This window comes from Callorhinchus milii, unplaced genomic scaffold, assembly GCF_018977255.1.
Source record: "Callorhinchus milii isolate IMCB2004 unplaced genomic scaffold, IMCB_Cmil_1.0 Scaffold5, whole genome shotgun sequence".
Lineage (NCBI taxonomy): Eukaryota > Metazoa > Chordata > Chondrichthyes > Chimaeriformes > Callorhinchidae > Callorhinchus > Callorhinchus milii.
The window spans coordinates 24,968,169-24,977,561 of NW_024704746.1; the positions used below are offsets into that span (position 1 = coordinate 24,968,169).

The 9,393-nt window shown below is 40.1% G+C and overlaps 1 long non-coding RNA gene and 1 other non-coding gene across 2 annotated transcripts; one reads left to right on the plus strand and one right to left on the minus strand.

The window, feature by feature from the left end:
- Positions 1-3,199: 3,199 nt before the first annotated feature.
- On the minus strand, positions 3,200-5,737 carry LOC121849192. The gene is made up of 3 exons (XR_006085141.1): positions 5,676-5,737; positions 3,820-3,862; positions 3,200-3,289 (listed from the first exon to the last, which is right to left on the minus strand). It is a non-coding gene; the product is annotated as an uncharacterized LOC121849192 (long non-coding RNA).
- trnat-ugu lies at positions 4,607-4,678 on the plus strand. The gene has a single exon. It is a non-coding gene; the product is annotated as a tRNA-Thr (tRNA).
- Positions 5,738-9,393: the final 3,656 nt, after the last annotated feature.

A 9,393-nucleotide genomic window follows, 5' to 3' on the forward strand; every position in this document is an offset into this window, starting at 1 on the left:
TTCTACATTCTTTGGTTGTTTTTGGTATTTGCTACAAAGTAAATGTCTGGTTCTACATTCGTTTTTTTTCACATTCCCTCGTCTGAGTTTGAGTCCATGTTCCCATCCTTTAGATGTTTTTGACCATGGGAAACATATTATTAGAGTTCAGTTCATCAATATCCTTTAGGATCTTCAATAAGACCTCCCCTGAGCCTTCTATCCTTTAGTGTGAACATTTTTATCTTTCGTAGTCTCTCCTCATAACTCAGATGCCTCCTTCCAGCTATCATTTTAGCTGTCCTTCTCTATGCCCACTGCAAAGCGAAGGATTTATTATTATTATTATATCATTAATAGTTACGGTAACCAGAATTGTATGCAGTACTCCAGGTGGAGTTCGATTAGTGACCTGTACAAGTTCAGCAATACACCACACGATCCTGTAGGGTAGCTGTAACATGAAACCCTACAGACACTGTATATTTACACATCCTATTGGTATATGAAAGAAAAAAAATAGTTCATTAGACAATCCTGATCAATCTATGTGTTTAGACTCAAATGTGCATGCAGCTAGCGCTTCGGTTTCCTTAGTCTTCATAGCGACCCAGTGTAAGGTTTTTGATACCATGATTCCTTTTGGAATCGTCAAGCTAACAACGCAGATGATATCCCGCAGTCCAAGATTCCACCTAGTCTTAGCCTGCTAGGTCATTTAGTACACATTCCTAAAATTCCAGTTGTACTCAGTCCAGGGTGAGACTTATCAGTCATCTCTATAATTCCAGTCTTGTCTCTAAACCTCTATCAAAGCCATTAGGCACTTCTTGGAAGCTATGCCTTCGGTATAACTGCACCCACTGCATCTAACCACTGGAAACGACAGCACCATAAACCTTGATAATCTTTATATTTATATATTAGGGTAAAGGACAGAAAAGATAATTAGATGATCTTGGGTTTTAATGATCTGGGACGAATCTGTGGCTCTAGTCACTAAATAAGTTGCTTCATGATATAGTATTCATAAGCAATGGGATAGTGATAGTTATTTGAATAGATTCTGAGGATCACTTTCAGCTACTTTGTTCCTTGAGAAAGAGCTTGTTTGATCTAATGCATCCCTGCAATAGGAATTTCCTCTCAAAGCTGGATGTTTGAAGGTCTAGAATATTCTTTTTGCAATACAGACTCTTGTCTGTTCTTGCTGGTGTCAACCTTTTGAGTCATTCCTAATTTACTTGTCAAATAAAGCATTACCTGAGGCAGCAGAATAAAACGTATCGTGACTTATGTTTTCCACTTGGCTATCTAATGGCTTGGGTATCATTGTGTTCTTTATTGATGGTGTAGACATATGGTACACAGTTATTACTGGAGAGTTGAACCCAAGAACAGAACACAAAAGAATGTTACTTTTAAGAAACACGTTCAATCTGTTAATGGACAATCCAGCAATTATCTTTTTGAAGTTCATAAGTTCAATTCAAGATCAATGCATAAAATGCATTCTTACAAAACTCGAATATTGCCGCAGGTAACCTCACTCAATAATACTGAAAACGACAAAAACGAAACTGGTTAAGACAGTGATTAAAGTGCTGAGTCAATGCCGTTAGGGGCAATAATGAAAGGAATCATTTATGCTGCAGTTTGTGCTGATTTAATGAGATTGTTGCATCTCACCAATGCAAACTGCAGCTCAAATAAACATTCAGCAGCCATGAGAGAAGCATTGTGAAATCATCTCTGGAGGAAGTCTCACGTTTCTCTTGCTTCATATAAACCGAAGTGTAACTCACATACTCAAGCTATATACAGCGCTCTGGCCAGGTCACACCTAGAGTACTGCATACAGTTTTGGTCATCGCAACATAAGGTCAGCGTTAGAGGAATGAACTATGAACAATAATTAGACAAACTAGAGCTCTTCAGTCTAGAGAAAAGATGTCTCAGAGGGGACCTTATCGAGGTATATGAATTATAAATGGGATTGATAAAGTAAATCCAGAACAATACTTTAGGAATGCAGCAAGACAACAAAACAAGAGGACACAGGTTTAGAGATGCGAAGAGCAATTTCAGGACAGACACCAGGACGTTTGTTTATCCAGTAGGTAATTATTATTATCCTTGTGTTTGAAATAGTGCCTTAACACGTCGTTGGGACGTCTTAAAGTGCTTCACAGGATACACTGTAAAATGGATTGACTATATTTCTTGGACGAACACAGCAGCCAGTTACACACAGCAATGTCCTACAAACAGCCATGGAATGAACGACCAATTTTATTCAGGGGATTTATTGGCCAGGACACTGGGAGAAACTCACTTCTGTTTTTGAATAGGTCCATGGGATCTTTAATGTCCAGCTGAACAGGCAGACGGGATCTAGGTTTAATGTCTCATCCGAGGCACTGCAGCTCCGACGATGCAACACCCCCCAGCACTGCATTAGGGTGTAATTTTAGACATTGTGAGTTCAACTCCCAATGTGAGATTAATGTGGGATTAATTAATTAACAACTGGAACAGATTGCCAAGAAGGGTTGGTTGAGGCCACTCACTGGACTCATTTAAAAGGCAGATTAATCCTGTGATGGGAGGACACAAGGGTAGGTATTCTGGAAGGATGAGATCAGATGTGCTGAAGGGCCTTCATCCAATCTAATCGTCTGAGGTTTAATTACCTCAGGTGGGGAAACTGACACTTTCAAAAACTTAAAACGTTTAAATGTTTCTAGGTAATCCCACAATTTAAGGTTCTCAATGCAATTATAGAGACAAAGCAGTGACGTACTGGATGAGTCTGATGCAGACATTCTAATGCAGTTCTGGGGCCTAATGTGTCACAAGTCTGTCAGCCCACAAAGCTCTACCACTAGACAACCATTCCTTCAAAGCAATGCCTGTATCACAAAACCACGTAGACTTGTATACATATATAGATCTGATCAGGACTGAAAGATCAGAAAATTGTGTCACACAAAAAAAAAAATTTTGTCGGGTTTATTAACCCTGATTTCAATTTTAGAAAAATTAAACAAATAGAAATATAGATCATTAAATTTTTGTAAAAAAGAAATGAAACTGTTGGACCAACCAGAAGGACCATAATTCAGTCTGCAACACCCGGTCTTGCTCTGATCGACAAGTTGGTATCAATCTTTGATTCATATTCCTAACTTAATTCTATCAAACAAGAGATTACCTTGCTCAGTAGAATAAAATGTGTCACTGTTTGGATCAGGCTCGGATATAATTTCACTTTGAGTTGATAGTGTAGATTTACGACGTTCTTTCACAACTGGATAGTTCAACCCGAGAAAAGAACAAAATAATTGTAGTCTTAAGCAACAAATATCTACATCCATTTTTTATTTTCCTAATTTGAACAAAGTATCTGTTTGCCTCCATGTTATGAGTATTACTAACAATATCTGAAGACTCACTCCTGGTAACTTGGTGCCATAAAAGTCGATTACTCTCTTTGCAAATAAATACTTCCTGGTCACAGTTCATCCCTCCAACATGGGAGAGATTATCTTGCTACGCTGCTTTCATGTAAGTAACTCTTTCATTTTGCTTCTATAGATTGATTCTATTCCTTTTCCAATTACCAACAACAACTTGCATTTATATAGCACCCTTCATGTGGGGCAGTGTCTTGGAATGCTTCATGTATTGCCAATGTGATGCTTAATGTCATACTAATGTGATGACAGAGAAAACTGAAAAGCATGGTGGATTGAACATTATCATAATGGTGATTTAGTGCCATATAAAAGAATGATAATATAACAATGTAGAAATCACTGGTAAACCATAATAGCTTACTTTCTGGAGGCTCAGGTTTTAGACTTTCTCGATGTTCAACTTTCTGCAGAGAAACACATTTTCTACAATCACCATATGAATGAGATTAATAACCTCAGAGAAAGTGATTAATTGTAGCTGAAATGTTATATTTTTTTATAAAACTACATACCCTCAACTTCCTGGAGGTTCATTTCCTATGCCTTTACTGTGGTCAACTCCAAAGCATACTTTAAGTTAGTAGGACCAGACAATAAGATAATAAATAATAATAATCCTTGCATTTCATATAGCGCCTTATTATGCCATTGCAACGTCTCAAATCGCTTTACAGGATATACTGTAAAGTGGATTTTTTAACTGTGTATTTTATACCAATTGACAAAACGTGGCAGCCAATTGCGCATAGTGAGTGACCAATTTTTTCATCTGGGGGAATTTGTTGCCTAGCACAACTGGAGAAATTTCCTTCTCTTTTTGAGTAGTGCCATGGGATCTTTAACATCCACCTAAACAGGCAGACGGGATTCGGTTTAGGGTCTCATCTGAAGGAAGGATGAAATCGGTGAAGTTTTTATAATCTCCACTAGAATCCCACCTCTTGCCAAAATATCACCTCAAACTTTCTAACCGAGGTAGTCACCCACAGTGCCTTCCAGCTGACATCATCCATTTGACCTTCTCCTTGGACTTTATAAACTCCATGGAGCCCAAACTGTTCCTCTATATCCACCTGGCACATGGCATCTGACTGTCATTGCACATTTTCTAAGATTAGGGCACTAATCTGTGTCTGTCACAAACTCAGAGTCCTGTAGCTCAGTGGTTAAAGCACTCGCCTTGTAAGCGAGAGACCTGGGTTTGATTCCCGGCAGGGTGAAATCAAGTAAGCAAGTTTACTTACTCCACTCACACGCCTGATAATATTCCCTCAAGAAAAAGAAAAAAACAATAATAATCGATCACTTTAATCCATGACTGTTTGTGGGGACGCTGCTGTGCGTAATTGGCTGCTGTGTTTCACCCACAAATATACAGTCAATTCACTTTACAGTATATTCTGTGAAGCACTTTGAGACGTCGAGAAGACGTGAAAAGCGCAATATCAAATGCAAGGATTAGTATTATTATAACACTTCCTGACAGCAGGTTTACTGACTTTAACTGCGCTCGTTATCTACAGCTGTCTTAATCCAAGCACCCTACTACGGCTGAGTGAACACATTTACAAGTCAGTTTTTTTTTGTTTCAATGCCCTTATCTCCATCTCCTTCCTGCTGCACTCTGCATGTCCATACTACACTCTTCATTGCTAAGCCTTGTCTGTTACTCTGTATAGTTCCAATCATCTCGTGGAGCCTTGTTTCAGCAACAGCATTTTATAAGGCTTTATTTAATATTATAACACTTATAAATCTAGTTTTGATGTCAATAATGTACTAATCCTTAGATTTGATAAAGCATCTTTCATGTTGGGAGGAAGTTTTAAAGTGCTTGACAGGATATACTGTAAAGTGGAGTGACTATGAACCTTGTGGGCAAATGCGGCATCCAACAAACAAATACAAACAGAGAGTTGAATAGCTGTGCACGTGCGGTGTCAAGTTTACTAAACGTTCTATGGAACGGTAGCAAACAATGTTTCTTTTTAAAACGTTTGCGCTGGTGCAGTCATTTGTAGGTATAAATGGTGGCAAATGCAGTTTCTAATTGCATAGCAAATTATAAAATAGACATCTTCACCTTCTAATCTTTGGAAAGGGGTTAATATGTGGCAGACTACTCGGTTTCAGAAAACTGGTTTTAAGAATTCAACATCAATGCAATTACAAGCTATCAGGAGTAAATATTTGATATTCTTTTCCAATAATAATTACCAGGTGCTGGGAGGTTAGTTCGGTCAGTATTGTTGCTAATTTTGAACAAAATGCTTCTCTTTTCATTATTTCGCAGACAATACGATTGTGTTTTCTATAAAATTGAGAAATAGAGAATAAAGATGAAAATTATTATAAATAATAATAAACTTACATTGGATATAGTGCCTTTCATATCAGGAGAAAGTCTCAAAGCGCTTCTCAGATACTGTAAACTGTCAATTTTAGTGACTATTTTGTGGGCCACCACAATTTACGCACAGCAATGTACCACAAACAGCCGTAACCAGTGACCAGTTTTATTTAGAAGATTGTCGTCTAGGACATTTTGAGAAACTCTCTTATCTTTTTGAATAGTGGCACGGGATGTTTAACCTTCACCTGAACAGGCAATAGGCCTTTGGTTTAAAGTCTCATCCAAGGACGGTACATCTAAAAACGCAATGCCCCCCAACAGTCCACTGGAGTGTCAGCCCAGACGATGAGTTCAAAATTCTGATGTAGGACTTAAGCCCACAACCTTTTGACGCAGAGGCAAGAGTGCTACCAACTAAGTAAGCCAGGCTGATGCAGTGATTTATTTTTGGCATGCATTTTAATTGCCAATGATTTCCTTGTACAGTGACATATGAAAAGAAACAACCTACCTTTCTCTTAGTTGAAGACATAAGAGTGCAAAGCACAAAGCAATCAAGAGAATCACTATAATAACAGCTCCCAAAAATGAAATAGAGGAAATACGGTCTGCAGAGAAAACATAAGATAACAAGGCATTAGAAAAGGTCGCTTGGCCAATAAAGACTGCTTCATCCACACAAGTCCTTAAATGTGCTCTATAAAGATTCCTACCTCTCTTGTTCAATGACAGTTAACATCCATCTGCCATTGCTCAGCCCATTTGAATTAATCAGTCTATTTAAATAGAATAAGTAGCTAACACCTGACTGACTACCTACAGCTGCAAATGTTGTAATATTTTTATGACATCTGTCTTTGAGAACAAATGTCCAACAGAACTCAGAACAGACCCAATTGGTCACTGTCTATTTACTATTTTCTATTTACCATTGCTTTAAATTTCCTACTACTTAGTAGGGGGTAGGGGTATTGGGATGAGGGAGGATGGAGGGCAGTGAGAGTAGGAGGGTGGCTAAAGGCATGGTCGAAGAGGAAGGTCTTGAGGCATGCTTTGAAGGAGGCAAGGGAAGCAGTGAGGCGAAGGAAATGTGGGATGGAGTTCCAGGAGAGAGCCTGAAGGCCCAAACACCAATGGTGGGGTGGGCCGGGCCGGGAACCTGGAGCCTTCTGAGAGGAGGGAGTGGACAGGTTGATAAGGGCTTAAAAGGTTGGAGAGGTAGGAGGTGGCAAGGCCGTAGAGGGCCTTGGAAGTGAGGACAAAAATTTTGAACTCAATCCTCTTGAGGGATAGGGAACCAGTGGAGCTTGGCGAGGGTGCGTGTGATGGGGTCATGGAGCCTGGTGCGGTAGAGGACATGAGCTACAGAGTTCTGGATGCTCTGCAGCTTGTGGAGGGAAGAGTTGGGAAGGCCAACAAGCAGGGCGTTGGCATGGTTAAGGCTGAATGTAATGAAGGCATGTATGAGGGTTCAGTGGCCTGAGGGGTGAAGCAGTGGCGGAGTCGGATAATGTTGCTGAGGTGGGGGAAGGGCATGGATGTGGGGGAGAAAGGACAGTTGAAGGTCGAACAAGATGCCTAGATTCCTGACTGGCTTGGTGAAGTGTGCATCTGTGGGTGCTGATGCTGCCAGTGCTTGAGGTACAGAGGCGCTGTGCAAGCCAACCTGAAGAGCCTCGGTCTTTCTGATGTTCAACTGTAGAAAGTTGGCTCTCATTCCAGACTTGATGTCTGACAGGCAGTCTGTCAGGACCTTAGTGGTCCTGAGGGTGGAGGAGAGAGAGACAGAGTTGGGTGTCATCCGCGTACATATGGAAGTTGACCCCATGTCTGCGGATGATGTCATCAAGAGGGTGTATGTACAGGTTGAAGAGGGGACTGAGGACAGAGACCTGAGGAACACCGCACGAGACGATCCGGGGCTGGTGGAGAAGCCGTTTTTGGAGACAAAGTAGAGCCGATGTGAGACAGGATCTAAACCATTCAAGGACAGGAGGCGGTGGAGAAGGATAGTTTTCCACAGTGTCAAAAGCAGCAGAGAAGTCAAGGAGGATGAGGAGACAGAGGGTCACAGATGGAAAGAATGTCATTTGTCACATTGACCAGGGCTGTTTCCGTACTGCAGCACGGAAACCCGATTTGAGGGGTTTGTAAAGGGAGTGTCAAGAGAAGGAGTGAAGCTGGGAAGCAACAACTCTTTCAAGGACCTTGGAAATGAAAGGGAGTTTGGAGATGGGGTGGTAGTTAGTGAGCAGGGATGGGTGCAGGGAGGTTTTTTTTAGGACAGAAGTGATGCCAGCTATTTTTAGGGGGGTAGGAATGGTACCAGTTGACAGGGAGAGTTTGACAAGGTCTGAAAGTGAAGGGGCAAGGAGGTGGAGCTGGGTGGTAAAGAGAGGGGTAGGGACGGGGTCGAGGGAGCAGGTGATGGGCTTCATGTGGTTATATGAAACTAACTGGCTTATTTCCAGGTTCACTTCTTTTAAATGTCAGTGTCTCATACCCCTCATCTGGCCCATAGTTACTGCAGCTTTATTTAGAGGTTCTAAAGACATTATCTGCCTATGAAATCTACAATCATTAAATTTGAAGAGTCCTATGAAGAGCTTTGAGACGTCTTCCCAATTTGAAAGGTGCAGCTTCAAATGCACAGATTATTATCCTCCTCCTCAGGCTTGACTTTCCTCATTTATTTCCTGAACAAATTATGCTGTTAGATTTACCATCAGCTTGCGGGAAATCCGCTCCAGAAATAGATGACGTCGGAATATTCCCGCGGATCAACATGACGTAATTCCAGTTTTTAGAAGGAGTCCCTATTTGCACAACTCAGATTTCTTATTAAGGAATCCTGTTGATCAATTCTGCAATATAAACCCCATTGTGTTAAATTACTCTATTGTAATACCTAATTTCACGTTTAAAACCATAAGGCTCCAAAAAACACAGAAAACTTTCAAACTCCCAGTCTAAGCTGTATTTAGATATCTGCTGAAGATGATTCTGCAAAGCATGTTTGATAAGTTACTTATTGGAAAAGTCTTCAATTCATTCTACTTGTAACCATCTTTAATTTTAAACAAGTAACTTTTAGAAAATGGATGCCTCTAGCAATTCTCAACAAAGTAATCTCTATGCACAATGACATCCACATAATGCAACAGATTCTAATGTTTAGAAGTCACTAAATCCTTAAATACTTACCGATAGGGCGATGTTCACAGAATTCCCCGTAATATCCAGAAGGACAAATGCAAAAGAATCCAAGACTGCTAAGTGGATTTAAAGTACATGTACCATAGTTCAAACAAGGTCCGAAGTCACAATCAAGTCTGTCCTTAAGTGCTAAAATAAAGTAGAAATAGGTGTTAGTGACACTTTACAAGAGAGATTTCTCTGCATCAAGCACAAATACAACAGTTATACCGGTAGTATCCTCAATTGTGTATTGCTTTGAGAATTTTGGGGGAAAAACGTACCACTTTTTTCAACTTTGATCGATTTTTCAAACAAAATTAAATTCACATTATTGTTTGTGGATAGCATTTAGACCTTTTTTTTAAAATCAAAAACTTTGGAGTC